This window comes from Anser anser (genome assembly GCF_964211835.1).
Source record: "Anser anser genome assembly, chromosome: 3".
NCBI lineage: Eukaryota > Metazoa > Chordata > Aves > Anseriformes > Anatidae > Anser > Anser anser.
In genome coordinates, this window is record NC_139722.1 from 53,098,296 (window position 1) to 53,116,236 (window position 17,941).

A 17,941-nucleotide genomic window follows, 5' to 3' on the forward strand; every position below is an offset into this window, starting at 1 on the left:
CACACACAAATAAATTTGGGACACTGATTTCTGTTTTGAGACTGTGGTAGCAGGTTGTACTTTTCCTCTGACTGTCGTTATTAACTCTTCACGAGTGCTATATCACATTATCTGGTGCTAATTTTCAGTTGACCCTAGTAGGTTTGTTGGGCTTCCATTTGAGTTACTGGGAGGTTGCCTCTTCTCCAGCAGTTGCAGCTTTATGAGAGGATGCTCCTCAGCATATATCATGCCTCTGGCCAGCTGCACGAAGCATACATATCCTGCCTTTTGATGCTTGGGCCTCAGAGCACATGGGGACATATTTATACAGTTGGCACCTGACAAACTTCTGCAGAAGTTAAACAGGTCTTGACTAGAAGCTACGTGAGTGGTGCAATGCCTGGGCATGGAGAAATGCCTTAGCCAGGGGACATCCATGCTAGTGCAGCCAAACTGCTTGCAGATTGCCACTGCTGTGTATGCAGCCAGCTCAGGCTGTACGCAGAGTCTGTTTGTACCTGCCTGTGTAGATATTTCTGCTGTGTTCAAGAGCTCGTATAGAACTGCCAGTTCTGGTCGTGTAAAAATAAATTATCAAATTACAGCAAAAAGAAATAGTGGTACTGTTACAGAATCTGTGAAGAGTGGAAAAAGAATGCTGCTGGAGAGGGAAAAGAACTTTTGCACCAAAATATTTCCATCTGCATGCCAGAGCATACAAAACTGAAAATTGGCAGGAACCTCCTCCACGCTGCAGTTTTCAGTTGGATGCTTAGTGGAAAGCAGCTTTGGATCTGGATGAGCGAGGAGGCTGGAAATACTATTGTGTGTACTTAGGATTTTGGACTGAAGACCTTCTTAATACTGAGCTGAGAAATATGGTAGTTTGTATATGACAAATGCTAATGTTTGCAGTAAATATGAGTTATCTACTAAGTAGTAGGAAGCGGCAGAAACTAATAAGTACAAAGTATTGAATCTGGAGAGGATAAGCCTCGGTATCTGTTACACTGCGTTCCTAGAACTTCACTTGGTGATTGAGTGATTTTAAAGAAAGTAGAAGATAAATATTTCCACACCCATTGGAAAAGCAGATATTTTCCTTTTAGCAAAGAACATCTGTTGTAGTTAAACTTATATGTGAAATACTGTTTCTGAGAAATTGAAGCTACTACAGTTTTTACAAACAGGGCTGAAAAGTCTGAGAGTCCTTATGAATAAAAGCTCCTCATCTATATGGAAAATGAACACTTTCTTTGTATCAGCAGTGATTTTACCATAACCTCCATAGAATTATAAATAAATAAATAAATAAATATCACAGCTTCACCCCAAGAAAAATGCGAGAGCTTTTGTCTTTCCTCATTTTAAATAGATGTCGTTTATGTTCTGGAAGTGTAGGTATATCAAAAGCCCTGCTCTACACACTAGACAATGTGAATAGCTAAATATTTGTGTAAGTGACATTAGGTAGCATTAGTCTTTGTCTCCCAAAAAGGCTAGTTCAGATAATAGTATAAGAGCTACTTTCTTTAGCTCAAAAGTTGACTCATGCTTTTATTTACTGAGTCAGCTGAATGAGTTCTGTTTACAGCACACGAGCAGCCCCATATAATCACACAGACCACTCACGTGATTCAGAGAACAATTATCTTTTTGGTTAGTATGATCATGTTTTTTTTTCCCTCCGTGAAGCAGGTTGAGTTACAGAAGACAGCTTAATTTCTTTTAAAAACATTTGATAGTGTGCTGATAGAAGCAACACTATGGGGCTGATTTAAGGCAGGAGGAGCCTCCCAACATGTACTAGGAGGAGTAGTACCTACTGCTACATCAGCCAACATTATTATAAAGTACAAATTTTGGTACTCAAATGAGAATTTGATGAGGAAAAAAAAATCAAGCCAATCAGTCCTGAAGGTTTTATTTTTACTTCTTCTAACTGTTCCAGTAAGATAAATAGGTATAGATACACATTTTAAAAATGATTGAACAGAAAATACTATAAATATGCCTTCTTTGAGGATGAACCACAGCTTTCATACTTGCAATGTTGGCTAAATAGGATTTTTATACTAGCCAGACTTAATTCAGTGGAGTATGGATTTGCCCAAAGTAGGCATTAATTTGTTTTTAAAAAAGGAGGTGTCCAAGTTGTTCAGTGCTAATACCTAGTTCAGTCACTGTGCTATTTTTTTTTTTCTGAAAATAATTTCCAGTTCAGCTATGCATAATTTTCACCTTCTCATGGATTCCAGAAAAGCATAATTTACCTTGCTAGTAATACAAAGTTAGCAATTAAGTCTTATGCCTTGAAAGAGCAGCGGAAGCAGTTATATGCACAATATGATAGTTCAAGGAAGATAAAAAAGCCTGATGAAGTGAGCTCTTAGAAAATGGCATTAAATTCCTCAGTAACTACATTTCTTATGTCCTCCACAAATGGAAAGAAATCTTAACATTCTAAAATCTGTTTGTTTGTTGTTGTTTTTTTTTGAAAAAGCATTTTTTATTCAAACAGATGTTTTGTTGGGAAAGCTTTTTGAGGTCTTTGTCTCTGAAACCCTGTTTCATCAAAATATTCATCAAAATATTATTGTGAAATGCCAGGAAGTTTGTGGCTCAGTTTCATTATGTTTCGTATGTTATTTGCTCTTATTGAAAGAAAATTGAATATATGCATGTGCGTGTATGTGACATAAAGGTATTTTGAGAAAAGAGGGCAACCTTCAACCTGGAAAAGATGACAGAAGATTAACAAATATTTTCCCATCACTAATTTAGCCATTCCAACTTTGTTATATATGGTCAGCTTGTAAATCTGTCTTTCCAAACTGGCCTTTTCCCATGAAACCCAACATGTTTACTTTGGCTACAGAAGCTTTGCAGAGACATGGTAGGAGAGGTGGATGGTGCCAAGTTAGTTGAAAAGTACATTAAAATATTTTAAAGTGAGTGAGTAAAAACAGTGCTACTTATTTATTTCAACTCAAAGTATTAAAATATGTAACTGCTGTCTGTGGTAGTATAGAAAGAGTGTTTTTCCTAGGTGAGAATGTAAGATGCCACTGGGAGATGGCTGTTGATTATTTGTAGCCTTACAAGAAATATATTATTTTCTGTTATAAGTAGAACTATTTGAACTTGCCCTCATCTATAACCCTATTTTGTTTTCTTAGCAGTTGCTGGGAAAAAAAAAAAAAAAAACAGGAAAAATCATATTAACACTGAGGATGGAGAAAATTATTTAAATTAATATTAGTGGTTCGAGTTTAGCCTGAGAGTATACTGCTGTTTCCCAGCTGGAATGCAGTTGTTCATTTTATTATCTTTTTTGGTTTGCCTGAGGACTGAAGTCCACAAATTACGGCAGCTCAACTGATCTGCAAACAGCTTTCAATTTCTAATGCTTAATGCATAGTATGATATTTCTTCATTCTTTTTCGAGTTTCAAATTAGATTTTAAAAAATCATGTGAAAAACACAGAAATATGTGATTTCCACAAAACATCTTATATAAAGGAATAGTACATGTGTCTTTATGTGAAATTTACTAACAAAATTTGGCCCTTCTATTTCTCCTTCCATTGTCCTTTCTACATTTCCTAAATCATTTTTGTTTGCCTAATTTGGTTCCAAATGTAATTTTTCATTATTCACAACATATTTTATTATAGCTATTTTTTAAAATATGCGTTTATTTTCCTGTATGCAATAATATTTCTATATGGTAGAACATAATTACATATGTAATTATTACATTGTCTGTACAGCTCATTTGTGTTTAAGGATAAAATGGAAATGAGCTCTCATAATCTGGTTGACTACATAGAAGTAAATGAAAATAGCACCTTGCTGCAGTTGTTTGTTGAGTCCTTTTATTTTATTATTATAAATTTGAGAAGTCTACTATCTTGCATTCATTTAATTGTCTAATATTTGTATGTAATGGACAAGAGATGTAATATTTTATTGAAAACAGAAGGATTAACCCAGTCTTGGATGGTTTTCCAGAACAGCAAGAGCAATGTGGTTGTGAGAGATAATAACCCGTGTGAAATTTTGCATCAAGCTGCGTGATTGTAACAATAACATTTCTCTGTGTAACTTTCTGAACAATTTTATATTCGATTCCTTATTTCGGTAGGACAGCGGAGCTGTACAAAGGCACTTGATGGAGTGAGAACTCCATCACTGAAAATAGCTCTTTTGCTCATCACAGCACATAACAGGCATTCTGTTGGAGCAGCTTCAGCACCCTCCAGTAGCATTTGTATGTTTATATTTCACGTAAAACTTATTCATTCTGTTCTTTTGTATTATGCTTTATCATAGTAGTAAGAGAAATGAATAGAGAAGACCTGGTCTTACTAAGTGACAAACAGGTGACAGTTTTCTTCCTGCATTCAGACTAGAAATCGCTCAGAAGGAAAAAGTGTTTTTAAAGAACAAAAAAGGACACACAACAGAGTGCTAGAAATGTTCTTACATTTCTATTTAAAACTAAAGGTGTCTCTGAGTAATTCCCACAGATGTAAACATTATGGTTACCTTGTAAGCTTTAAAAACTTGGCCTACAATTTCACATGTTTTACTACAAGAATTTAAGTGTGCAGTTTAGCACAGAAAATGTCATCTGCATGGGACAGGAGAGACCAGTTGGAGAATTTAGCCCTTGTTTGTTGGAGTACCAGAGTCTTGCTCTTTTATTTCCCAATAGTGCCTACTTTTATGAGTAATTCTAGTTCAATTTAGATGTTACCTTATTTTTCTTTGTAATATAATGCTACTTCCTAGTTTAGTTACTTTCAAGATAGTCTTTGGCCTAACAAGTGATTGGAATAAACCTAAGAAAATTGTAACAGTACGAGACATTTTTACAAAAGTTAACATCTAAAATGCCAAGAGAAGAACTTTATTCCAAATTTAACATCTGTCTCTTATTTTTAAGCTATGACTTTAAATGATTTCACACGTGTTACACAACATCTTTATCAACTGCATGTTTTTGTACCTCCTAAATTGGATCCCCAACATTTCTGCAAGACAGGTGCTTATTCGTTACTCTTTTTTCCCCAAAAATGTCATAGCCATTGACATTGTTTATGTATATTCCCAGGGAAAACTACTTAATTTTATAAGTAATGTGTGCTATTATGATCTGCTAATTCACAGCATCCCAGGGACAGAAGGATAAGCCACCAGCATGGGTATAGCATCCAAAGCACAATTGTATTCTCATGTAGCTGTTTCTGTGCTTTAATTTTGTGACACACAAGATAATGAATTACTTTGCAGCAAAACAGTAGTGTGTGAATATGTGCTTAGTAGCCTGTGGCAAATGTGAAATTATATGAGTAACTATAGTGTTTATCTTTATGGTCTAAGTCAGTGTTTCACAGCTGAGCCCATCAAATGTGCTGCTGCCACCAAAAGGTCTTCTTTGCCCTGGCTCTGTCCTCTTCTCCCCATCCTGTGCTCTTCTCCTTCCCCTGTGCCTTGTGTGGTAACTGTCAGGTTCTTCTTAGATAGTTAAAATTGAGATAGCTTTAACTGAGATAGCTAAAACTGACCAAATTTGTTCGCTGGTTTAGTTTTCTTCCATTTTAGACAGTTAAAGAATGTCACAGAGGGTTTCATCAGCATTGGATGGAAGGAGCGAGGAGAACAGATCCATGAATCATTTGTCGTGTTTATATCTTACATAATTCAAGTATGAAAGTGCCTGAAGTTAAAGTAATTCTGAATCCCCTCACTTTTCGTGAAGCATTTTAATTAATTTTTAATTTCTGCCTTTAAACCCATTATATGTGTTTTATTGCAAACTTGTTACCATTTTCCTGTCCTCAACAAAAATGCTGTTTCAAGGGAAATGGAATGAGACCACCATACAGAAATGTTTGTCATATAATAAACATCATAGGAAGAAGTGAAAAATGGAGCATAAAGGTGACAGAAAGAAAATTGTCACGTATTGGCAACAGCTAAGTGAAGTAGAAAGAAGCATGAGGGAGCAGGAAAGTGTGCAAGAAGAAAAAGAGAGAGCAATACAAAAGGAGACAGAGTGGAATGCTGGAAATTTGTTCCCATTGTTCAAAAAAACAGCACAACTTTGCATATGCCAAACAGAAGAGCAATATCTGTGTTTTCACTGAAACACAGGCAATGTGATCAAATCTATTTAAAACTTCTGGCTGTAGATGATTCCATAAAGAAACTGTCATAAGAATGTCATGACGTACTTTGTCGAACAGATGTTCCAGCAGACTTACAATAGTCCTAAGTAGATGCTTGGGAAAGAGGAGGAACAGCAAGGCATAGAGAATAGTTCTAAAAGATGAAAAGATCAAAAGCCTTTTCAATTTGGTTTTAATTTCATGTTTCTTGGGATTTCAGTCACAGCATTTGAATATTTGGAGTTGACGATACTTGTGTGCTAAATGCACCTATCATGCTGTCTTCTTTTTAGATCCTGATAAAAACTCATTTTTCTGCTAACTCTTGGTTACCAAATTGGTTATTAGATAGACAAGATAATCATTAGGTAATGGATATTTAAATATAGATGCTTTATCTCAATGCGATTTAGATACTGTTAGATTCTAAATATCTAAATGGGTGCCTAATAGTATAAAGGTGTTATTAAATGTCCCAGTTAAAATGTGAATGAAATTGATTTAATTGAATGTGAACAAAAGAAGGAAAAAAAAAAAAAAAGGAAAGGAAAGGAAAGGCGCTGCTCAAGATAATGCCCCAAACAGACTACAACCACTGCATGTGATGCTTCCTTGGAAACGCTAAGCCATCGTCTAACGTACAGATGAGTCACATTATTCCTTGGAAACACTAAGCCATCGTCTAACATACAGATGAGTCACATTATTCTCATTTTGATTCTGCTTTAGAGTTGATCATTGCATGCAGTTTTGCTCTCCATGGCCAATTTTGATTTTTAAGGGATCCAGTGTGTACAGCCTATCTTTCTTCATTTATTACCTTCACATTTACATCATTACTGGGAAAGACAACCTCTGTTATTCAAAGAATCCATGCATTATTTGTTGCTGGGTAGGGAGCTGTGAAGAGTGGCACTTCTGAAACATTACTCCCCAAAATTACTTCCTGAGACTTAAACAGATTCTGTCTTAACGGATCGGTGGTACAGGCCCAAGGTGTGTCTTTCTGCAAAAGGCAGACATTCTTAGTTAAATTTAGTTAAATATCAAGACATTTCTCCCAACATTATTTTATGTTTTTTCTTTGTGTAAATTGCTGAATAGATTTTTTTTTTCTCTACTATTTCCTCCGAACCAGTAGGCACTGGTGTTTTATTTATTCTGTGTTTTCCACTTGTAAAGCATTAAGTCTTACAGACAGATAAACACTGAGCTAAAAGATAACCTTCGTATGATTTAGCCAAATTTTTGTTCCTCTATTTCATGTTCAGGAACTATTTTCAACTGATTTATCTTTTATTCAAGTTGTGTTATTTGTCTTTTCCCATGTTTCACAAACAATATTCAGTATCTCAGAATTGCTGCTGAAGTTGAGTTGTTTTACACCAAAAGCACAATCTACATAGCTGATATTTTTCATGGAAGAACTTAAATGTGTGATTTCATGATTATTCTTGATGAAACTGATCACTTCTTTCTTCAATGTGAAAGCTGACAGTCTCAGAGTAGCTGGCTACATGTGTGCAGTACCCGTGGTACTTCTACCCAGAGGCATCATTTCTGAAAGTGCTTCCTCTCTCCAGTGTGAGTGGAGGACTGTATCATAGCTGATGCGGGCCAGCCATGCAACACAGACAGCATAACAGAGGTACTACTGCAGTATTTTCAAGTTTATTTTTGCTTTCAATAAAAATTTTCCAGTTTTTCAGTAGCATAATTTCTCATACCCCTACTGCCAAGGCACTCAAAAAGTACTCTAGTAGAAGGAATGTTTAAAGTGATTCTTTGTCTTTCAAGAAGGATGGTACTTATAAAAGGTTTGTAAGTAACCTTTCCCTGAATTGTGTAGTGAATGAATATGAGAGTGGGCTTTCCAAATTACAATAAAATTTTGGAGATGAATAATTAAACTGTTGCAACCGATGGCGAGGATAATGGAACGAGTCCTTTCAGAGCATAAAATGTTGAAGAAAAATCACCATTAAGTCAGTGATGACAGCAGTGAATCTGAACGAATTATCTGAATTGGTTTGGTAAACACTTATCCCTTTTCTCATCCCCCAAATAATTAACAACCATTTCCATCCTTAATCTTAATTAAATTTGGGGAAGTCAAATGTATCAAATCTTTAATTATGAAATATATTTATGCTTTGAACTTGACTCAGAAAATGACTTAATGCAAAAATAAATAGCTCTAATGCTATTTCTTGGAAAGCATTCAAAATGAAAATTAAGCACTTGGAGCCACTGATGTGATTGGTAACTAATAATGTACTGCCTTGTGAAAATTGCACATGAGGCATTGATAAGTGATTCATAACTGAAAGATCAGGCTGAGTCCACTGGAAAATAGTCATAAAGAGGAAGAGGCTGGTGATCTGTAATCTCCCATATGTTTGCAGAAAACCACTGAGCTTGAAAAGAAGCTGAAAAGCAATTCTGGTGCTGGAGGAGCCAAGAATAAGGTTCTTTGCTGTCAGAGTTAAACTCAGTGAAAGTTCAGGCTGTCTCCGGTGCAAGATTTGCTTACCACATTAGACAATCCAGAGCAGATCACATACATGAGATATAAAGGTAATTCAGTAAAGCAGCTATGGTAGTTTGATATTGCTAATTCCTTTATGCTGTAAGTGATCTGCAAATTACTTGACAGGCTTTTGAAATGCCACCAATATGGTAATTGTAGGCTATGCCTGTATTAGTAAATAGACCTGTGCCAGACACCTGGAAGTCTGTTGTCTACACTGGTAAGTTGTTAAACTTTCCTTGTCATCCTTTTGGCCCAAACAAGTTGTCATGCTCCCAGGTAATCCGTAAGCACACTTTTAGAGTTACAGAATTTGGCAGGATAGCAAATTTACCAGCAGGCATTTGAATATAGGCTTTTAACCTTTTTTCTTTTTTAGTACTGACTACTGTGGCTATGACCAGACTGTGCCAATTGGCCTCGAGGTCAGAAGGCAATGGTGCTCTGCAGTTTACTAACCATAGAAATAGAGGGGGAAGTACCAAAACGCAACAGGATGTTCTGGAAGCTGTGAAAAATACATGGACACCAAACAGCAAGTGCTTTAACAGAAAATGTTTTCTAAAAAAACGTGTTCATAGCAAAACAATATTTGATACAATTAACTTAATTTGCTGATTCTTAAATGAAGATCCATATAAGGTACATTTATTATGCCAATCCACCCCATAAATGTCTTAAACAACATTGTTAATTATGTCTGTAAATAATAGCTTTAACTAAACTGAGGTAATGGCTTGAAGTAAGTAGTAGTGCATAGCAAATAAGCCCTGGTGGAATAGAAAGATAAATAAAAATCTTAAGATTTAACTTACATGTGCACTTAAACACTTTGGAGATCTTTAAGGCTGTGAATGGAAGATATGCTGAATCTTTAAAAATTGCATTCACTAACTGACTGTTAGGGGAAATTAAAGCCAAATCAGCAACAGCTGTGTATAGGGAAAACAATATTGTTTGGTACATTTCTCTCTCCCTCCATCTTACATTATTAAAGATATTCTCCTTTGATTTATACCACAAAATAATTTAGCCCAAGATTATTAACTTGCATACTTTTCTTTCTGCAAGCTGCTTTTAAAAGGCAAAATTATCAATTTGCATGGCAAGCCATGCTGAACTTCTACCAACCACAAAGTCTTAAGTCTTTAATTTTAGGAAGGCTACATGATCTACCAGAGAAAATTTTCTGGCACATTCATTTTAAAATGAAGGAAGGGGCTTCTGCACTTTCTAACAGGCTACTTGGATCTTCTGCACAAATACAAATTTTGCTGTTACATTTGAAAGTATTATTGGCTTCCTTACATGAAAAAAAATGTGTTTAAAAGTAAGAGGCTTTTAATTCTTAATAGTTTGGGGAGACAATACAATTTAGGCATAAAGGAAGGATATTTTCTCTGTGGTGCTTTCCATCTCTCTCTGATTTTAATACTGCTTCTGTTGGTAGGGGGTGTGGGGCTAAGCTCTCTCACAAATCCCCCTGGACTGGTGGATGGGACCACTTGAGTGATGGCAAATTGTGATGGGGTGGCGTTTATGTGTTTCTAGGAAGGGACTTCAGGGTATCATTGCCTGTCTCTCATACAATAGCAGTGCATCTCTGAGTTCTTGATAACAGCAACCAAGCACAGCTGGCCAAGGGGCCATACATCATGCTGAAAAGCTTCAAAGGAAGAGCAGAGCAATTCTGCTGCCAACTGCCGGTGTGTGACACAAGTGGGAGAGCAAGGGGTAGTCTCATGGTCAGTATGCAGATCTCTGGAGGTGACAACTACTTGCAGCAGACCGCCTGGATCATCCATGTCATAGATGGTCCCTAAGACCATGTTGGGGTGCAGGATGAACCATTTGAATAGACCCTCCCTAGAGAGGTGGTGATCCATTACAGAGTTTGTAGTATCAATCCAACTGCAAGTGGTCACAAACATTAAGATTCAGTCTTGAGCCCTGAATCAGGTTAGATGCATGTGTCTAACTTTAGAAGTGCCGATCATTTTCTCCAAGTGTCTTCACTGGTTTTATTTTGTTATATAGAAGTGGAAACACAAAAAAGAAAAAAAAAATATTGAGCACAGTAAGTAGGAGCTACAAGGCTGGACTGAGAGAAGGTGAATTTTGATATGAGCAGATTTTAGGTGCAGCAGGGGGTCAGAAGGAGTGGATCAGGGAAAGAATAATTATGGGGGAGTACTTGGGTGACACAAGCTTAAGTAGGAGAATTTGATGGTAAAAGGATTGGAAAGAAATTGGAAGTAGAGGGGAAAAACAAAATGTTTTGGGGGAGCATTGTGGATGAGGGAAAGCTTTAAGAATCTCATTTTCCTTAAGCAAAGGTAACAAACGAAAGTAGCACTCGTGTTCTCTCCTTGATTCTCTACTTCCACGCTCTTCTTGTGTAGAAAGGCTGTGGAAAATAAGCAAAAGCTGCAGTTGTGACAGCCTTTATGCTTTTGTTTTACGCACTCATTTTGGACCACGTTCACGTGCAAGTGTCCTGGTGTTTCCATGCAAGACCAAGGGTACATCTTAGAAAACCTTATGGCAAAAGTGGTAGTAGAACTGGTTCAAATGCTTTTAAGTAAATACGCTAGAGATATAACATGGTATAAAAGATCGTAATGTAAAATAATGTAATAAAAATAACAGTATTATAGTCCACAAGTTGAGTAGGTGTGAAGTACTTTTGAAAATATTGAGCAAACTGTAGTTCTTTGAGGTCATCACCATGTATCATTTAATTTTGAGTATGCAGGAAGTATGTGGGAAAGATAAACCCATACCTGCACTTCACAATATGAGCTGTAACATAAGGCATGAAGATAAGGTGACAGAAGAAGTTGTGTTGGTGGCTTCCTAAGCCAAATTTGGGCCCTCCTGTAGAAATGTATAACATGGAAACTCTCTAATAAAGATTTTTTATTATTATTTTTTTAGATTGACTTTGAAAATGTTAAAAATTTGTCCATGTCTGTAGAGTGGAGCTATAGCAGTTGGCATGGTGAGGGTCATCTGGAATCTGCATTGAAAGTTTATTTTTGTCTGTTCAAACATTCGGCAAGTATTCGAATATTAAACTCCACAAGTTTTTAGGTTAGATAAAGTCCATAAGACAGTTTGTTGATGAGGAACACAAAGTTCAAAGTAGGATTTTCAGGTACAATTTATTCATTAAAAGTTACTGGGTTTTCACAGACTTTAAAAATAATAATAAAAAGAAAATCTGAAGCACAAAAACCTTTTCTCCCCTTTTTGGCCAAAACCCAGCCAAATCAATTTAGAGGAAATCCTGGAAGGTAACAAAAAGGGAAAAATGACAACAACAACAACAACAACAACAACAAAGAAGTGGTATGCCAGGTATCAGTTCAAATCGTGTTTAAAGTAAAAAATAAAGACAGTTTTCAATGCAGCCTCAATTTTAATGCTGTGATAAGCGGCTTCCAAAAAAACACATTCATTTTTGTAAGCTATTCTTCCACTTTTTTCATGTAGCAGCATTTCCAAAGCATTTAAACAATAAAAGCAACCATCAAAACAGATAAAAGAAATAAATATAAAAAGGTATTTGTTTTAAGCCTAATTTTTCATTACATTTGTGCAATACACTTTTTTGTTAAGCTCAAGCAGTTTTGCAAACTGCTACTGTAAGTGTTACAAGGCTGCTCTGGATTATTTTCAACAGGACTTTTAAACAGTAAATATTCATTGTTAGTAATCTGTTAAATGATCAGGCTAGTAAAAATATAACATGATTTATCTGGAAGACAAGTAGTAGTACTTTTTTTGAATTGGCTTAACAAGTAGAACAAAATCTCCTGTTTAAAATGCATCCCTTTGGAAACGAGCTAATTAACAGCAGAAATAGTTTTCTGATTTTGTACATTACGTGAAAGAATATGAAAAGCATTTGAAGGCATCACTAAATCGTTCTGCAATTCCAGCACTGAATGTAGCATGAGTGGAATACTTATTGCTATTTTAACATTTGTATCGTTTCCCGAGACTTGAATGGAATGTCTTTTTCCAACTTGCAGTAATGTTTATTACTCAATTTTTCAATGCATACTAGCATAATCATAAAATCTAAGCAAAAACCAGCATATTTTATGAAGCATCTTGTTTGATGTAATAAACTTAGTTATTTTTCTCTTTAGAGAAGACTGTGTTGGATTTCCTTCTTTAAAAATAATATTGCTGGGGGAGGGTTGTCACTGCTATGTATTTTAATCATGGATCTAGTAGTAACTTTACAGTGTCCAGCTACAGGAATTCATGTTTGTCCTACCTTTCAGTTGAATGAAGGCTGTCCCTCGATAGAGGGAGTGTCTGCTTGCCAGCTGTCACCGATAGTCACTGCTTTCTTAACTCAGAGGTGCTCCTCTTGCAGCAGGCATGGTTCACAGGAGTGCTCAGCAAGCATTTCAGAAGAGTTAAAATGAGGCAGCCCTCTAATTCAAAAACCCTTTTTTGGTGGCTTTTGGACTTTATAACTTATTGAAAAGCTGAGCTGAATCATATGTTGGCTACTGAATGACGGGTCTGCCTTCTGATTCAGTTCCAGGAGAAAGTAATTTTTTGTTTTCCAGCAGAAAATGGCTCTGTATGAGAGGTGGAAGGGGACTGGGGATCTTACTCATTTAACCTCTGTGTTATTGTTTCTCTCTACTAAAGAGGAGTGTGAAATTTATTTGACATGTCTCTTTAACGTCACAGGCTTCTTAGAGAGTAGAAAACAAATTCTTTTATGTTCTCTAATTAATAAAAAATGGACAAAAAGTTATGGCATTTTCCTATGTGTGTTATTCTATTCATATCCTTGAAGCAAAACTCAGATTTCAGAAAGGGGCAATAAGCCTTGTAGAGGAGCTTACAAATTCTTTCATTTTTCTACTTCTGTGAATGTCCTACACGTACACCAGTCAGATAGAACATCTATGTGTTTTTTTTTCTTTTTATTTTTCCCTGTTAAGGAGTGATAGGTAAATCCAAACTATTAGTGTCTTGGCTGGAATCCAGAGGTATAATCTCAAATCAAATATTTTCTTCTTTTCACCTTTCCATTTCCACTCCTGAATCTATTCAAATATTTGATTTGGGTGATTTGAATATTCCATCTTTTAAACACTTCTTTCATGCCTATTGTAGTCCTATACCACACTTTCAAAGATGACTATGTTGTGCTTCATTGAATCCCTATTTTAGCTTGTTTTCTTGTTTTATCTTGTTGGATTTATCTTGTTGATATCTCATATGCTGATACTTATATTCAGCATAAACAGTTCTCTGTTATAGAAGGAAGGAAAATTTGCTCTTGGATTATTTTCAGTCTCTGCCATGGCCCTGAAAGAAAGAAACAAAGATTAGAAAATTAAGTATAAATCTTGAAGATGAGAGTGACGGGTGTGTATCCCTTGGTTGGCATGTAAGTCTTTTTTACAGTCGCTTTTTCATTATGACATTTCTCTGAGGTCAGACTTGTATCTACACTCTTGAGTGGTTCTTACACACCATTATAGTTACAGTATTATGTTATTTCAAAATGATATGTCAGAAGTTACATGCTTCTGTCAGTTTATACAGATAACCTTAATTATCATGTTCCCTGCACCTTACTTTAAAAGACATTTTAAAACATTTTCAAAATCTAGTGCAAAATACCTCAGAATTTATATATCAACATTATAACCTGCTCCATGGCCTTGACTTTTCTGTAAAATGATGTGGGAAATACTTTTTATTCTCATTCTTCTCTGCATGCAGCCAAAGTCTTGCAAGACTAAATTGTCTAGATGTTTTTGATCCTGCTACAAGGAATATATTCTTTGAGAGCTGCTTGTCTGCCTGATTTCTATTTAATATAAGTCCATCCACAGTAAGGAGGAGCAGGTTTCCAGGGTGACAATAATTTCATTCAAATTGCAAGTCAGTTGCTAAACCTGAAATGAAAATCACTTGGTTGAAAATTGTGGTTTAATGCAATAAAGAGGACTAAGTGGGAATGCCAGCTCTGCAGAATTGCTGCTCTGGAGGCAGCGACTGCATTCATTTCTGTGGCATTTTTGGCAATGGCTTTGGGAGAGACTGAATTGCAGAACTTCTCCCGATTTCAAGGCTGTCACCAACTCTGCCAGATAGAAAACAATCTGCCTATCAGGACAGAAATGTAAATAAATGTGCAGTGTAGAAGAAAAAAAAATGTTAAAAATGCTAAGGTTTCAAATGTGACACATGGAAGTGAGGAATGCTAGACTTCTGCTCACGCGCAGCCTTTTTCACTTCCACCATGCATAGACATGATGAAAATACATGCTTATTTGCCAGAAGTCCCTACAGGATGTAGGCATGCATTGGCTGATGGTTGTTGCTACATGAGTACTGCAGATGTGGAATATGTGGGATAAAGTAGGGAAGTGAAGGAGGGAAAAAGCACTCATGAACCTGGTCAAGCAATACAGGAGTGCTGGCGTTGGTTTCAGACACATAGTTCATATGCAAAGGGTAGAAAAGCTTACAATGCCACTGAAGTCAATGGCAAAGCTCCTATAGGCTTTCCTGTGCAGGATCAGATTCTAGACTTCCTCCACCCATCTCTTCGCAGGTGATCGTTCATTTTGTGCTGTTCTTTTTACCACCCTTCAGGCACAAAGGCCTTGAAATGCAAAAGGTCAGAACAGAGTGATGTAATATAAGTCAATAGGTTTTCTGTTTGTAAATAAATTTAGAAGAAACAAAAAGGCTCCAAGAAAAGGTGCATCCAGAATCAGTAGATATACCTGCCACAGCATCTCCCTACTTCAGGGAACTGGGGATCCTTGTAGTAGGTGGATAATAAAATACCAGTATTTCATAGGAATCTGATAAATGTTTATAAATATTTGTAAAACTCTCAGATGGTGAGAAGGTAGGTGGTAATACTGGCAGTCATAAGAAAGCCAACATTAATAGAGTTGTGTGTAAAGTATTTATGCCAGTATATAAAAGGCTTATAGAAATAGGGTGTTGAGCCTGGCATCTGAAAAGGTGAAAATGAAGCTGCATGGTTATAAGGTAGAAGGAATACAACACTGTATTTTTGGCACTTCAGTCATAGTTGTTTGTTTCACTTAATGGATGCATGACTTTCTTGTTATGATAGATCTGACAATGAATGTAACATTTCCTAACCAATACTTATTGGGTTGGCCCTTTAACATGAACCTCCTTAAAATATCCCTTTAAATTCACAGTTTAGGACCACAGTATCTGCAGTCAAGAGTGTTAAGTGCTGCAGAACTGTTGAGAAAGACACGAATTGACTGTATGTCAGCTGTCAATGTCCTTAAAAGACTTGCTGCATCTGTGAGCTGGAATTCAAGTCTTAGTCAGTTCTGATTTTTTTTTTTTTATATTTTTTTTAGTTAAATGAAATTCCCTTTGCCTTTCACATGTCACTGCTGGGTAGTTAACTTGGCTGGCATGAGGACGAGATGAACCATAGTTCTTCTGCAACAAATCATTCTGTCTTTCCCTCACCCGTCTTATTTCCCCCATCCTACTTTGCCATATCTGTTTCCTTGCAGATTTCCACCCCAGTTTTCTTCAGGATTTGGTCATTTCTGGTGTTTTCTTCCTCTCCAGATTACCAAGGTAACTGAGAAGCTCTGCTCTCAGCTATGCTTGTGGCATGATGCTGCTTCTCTGCTGCAGGAAGGAATGACAGGCGAGGTTCTGCTCATACTGAGGAGGCTTAGACCAGGGTGTGCTGAGTTTCTACACAGAAATAATGAATTAATCCAGCTGGCACAGAACTGCTGTGTGGGAATGGAAAAGGCACAGGAAAGATGGAATCTTTGGAGAATTTAGCTGCATAAATCCATAATGCAATTTTCAGAAGTGTGTGTTTCAGATTGTCACTGAAACAAAGACGGAGCACTTCAACACCAGGAGACAGCCTGTTCTGTTACATAATTTTAAGGACCTATACGACAAAAGAAAAAGTAAGAGTTTCTTATTAATATGATTTTTAGGTTAATTCTTCTGACTATTTGTGTGAGATTAGAACATTGTTATGTTCTTTGCATTCATGGCAGTGGTTACGCCATTTTGCTGAAATACTTTAAAATGTTTTAAAAAGGTAAAGAAATTGATCATGACATGACCATCTGGCCTGGAAAGTCCTGATTAGCTGGTAAGTTTAGGATTCTGGAATGGAAATGCCAACCCACCCTACCTGTAGGTGTGATGCGTTAGCTAAATATTCATCCTTTTCATGCCTTTTTCACAGCAAATAAAGCCCCTGAAGGGCAGATGTTTTTTAAAAGATTTTAAAACAAGATCTTGTAATCTTGTTCTGATTGTAAGCCAACATTTAGATTGTTGTCTTGAATTACTCATCACTGCAATACCTGTAATACTAGATAAAAGCTCCAAAATCAAAACATTGATACAAACTGACTTTGTTGCAGTAAATCCAGCATACAAATGTATTTTAGCAATCACAATTACATTACTTTTCTAATTTAGAATAAATTAAAGATAATTAAATCATGTTGATGTGTAGTCACATTTCTTGTTTTTCCTCAAGAATGCAAATTTCTGCAAATAAATTACAGGGCAGTATAAAACACTGCAATTGACTTCTGAGGTACTTTGTTACTAGATACCTTGCTTTTCTCTTTGTTAATGGCATTAAATCATAAAACTGTATAAAGCTTTCAGTTACATGAACATATTTAGTGTACCTTGTGTTTTTTTTTCCCCAAATGAAACATGAGTGCACATTATCCAGTTCTGCTCTAGTGAAACAAACAAAACAACGTGTAGGATTTTAGTTGCTAAGGAGGAAGAACCTGAGGCCAAATGTTTAAGTGAAATTGAGATGTTGTAGAAGTGTTGTAGAGGTGTTGTAGAAGCGTAGCTTCCTTTAGCTATTGAGTATGTAATTCTTACAGGAAACAGAGTTTTCTGTAAGCATTACGCAAGCAAAGGATTAAAGTGATATACCATAATCTGGGTCAAACTGGATGATTTAGGAGACTGATTATGAACAAAAATCTTATGATTGTTGTTCCTAATTTGAATTCATCTTTTGGGTAGCCACTGAAAACGCTTATGATCTAGTAAGAGTTACTAGCTCTTAATACATGTGACATGAGTCTTATTTCAGGTTCTTATTAGAAGCCTTAGCCTTACAATAGGTACAGCCTAATAGACAGAATCATTTTCTTTTCGCTACGGGAAAAAAGTCCTTTTCCCTAAAAGCATCTTAATG

At 36.2% G+C, this 17,941-nt stretch overlaps 2 protein-coding genes across 3 annotated transcripts in view; one reads left to right on the forward strand and one right to left on the reverse strand.

Annotated features, from left to right (window-relative positions):
• The window catches only part of LOC310896699 (dermatan-sulfate epimerase), a 202,226-nt gene that overhangs the window by 44,846 nt on the left and 139,439 nt on the right, over positions 1–17,941 (forward strand). The window lies entirely within an intron of this gene.
• COL10A1 (collagen type X alpha 1 chain) overlaps positions 1–17,941 on the reverse strand; it is a 90,097-nt gene that overhangs the window by 33,051 nt on the left and 39,105 nt on the right. For both annotated transcript variants that reach the window (XM_083829316.1, XM_083829315.1), the window contains exon 3: positions 12,977–14,031. The gene's annotated coding sequence lies outside the window, so the exon portion shown is untranslated. The remainder of the gene's footprint in view (positions 1–12,976; positions 14,032–17,941) is intronic.